We start from the raw sequence: 549 nt of genomic DNA on the forward strand, positions 1-549 counted from the left end.
CTGAATGCTGCCAAGTTCCCACCTTGATGATAATGGTCTGAGCCTCTGATCCTGTAAGCCAGGCCCAATTAAATGTTGTCCTTATAGGAGTTGCCATGGTCATGTTGTTTGTTCACAGAAATAAAATGCTAAGACACTCCCAGTCCTGGGAGCCATTGCAGCCTGTAACACTAGCTCCCTATCCAAGGATCCTGGTTCCAGATTCAGTAAGAGAGAATATTGGACTGCTAACCATTCAGATGTTCATAGGTTAAAACACTGACTCTAGACTTAGTTTCTCTTTTTGTTGTCACATACTAGCACACATGTAACAAACACAGCTGCTTCCAGGTACAGAAATTTCTTTCTTTTGATTTCCTATTTATTTGTTTGTTTGTTCATATATTCTTATCTCATATGTTACATCCTAACTGCAGTTTCTCCTCCCTGCTCTCCTCCCACTTTCCCTGACACACACATCTCCCCTCCTCCCTTAGATCTACTCCTGCACTTTGATAAATGAAGTGTCAGGACTCCCAGAAATATCAACCAAACATGGCAGTAAAATTC

At 41.5% G+C, this 549-nt stretch overlaps 1 pseudogene; it reads right to left on the reverse strand.

The window, feature by feature from the left end:
* Positions 1 to 215: 215 nt before the first annotated feature.
* LOC117716667 (small nucleolar RNA SNORA17) lies at positions 216 to 337 on the reverse strand (annotated as a pseudogene).
* Positions 338 to 549: the final 212 nt, after the last annotated feature.

Source organism: Arvicanthis niloticus, chromosome 10 (genome assembly GCF_011762505.2).
Source record: "Arvicanthis niloticus isolate mArvNil1 chromosome 10, mArvNil1.pat.X, whole genome shotgun sequence".
Taxonomy (NCBI): Eukaryota; Metazoa; Chordata; class Mammalia; order Rodentia; family Muridae; genus Arvicanthis; species Arvicanthis niloticus.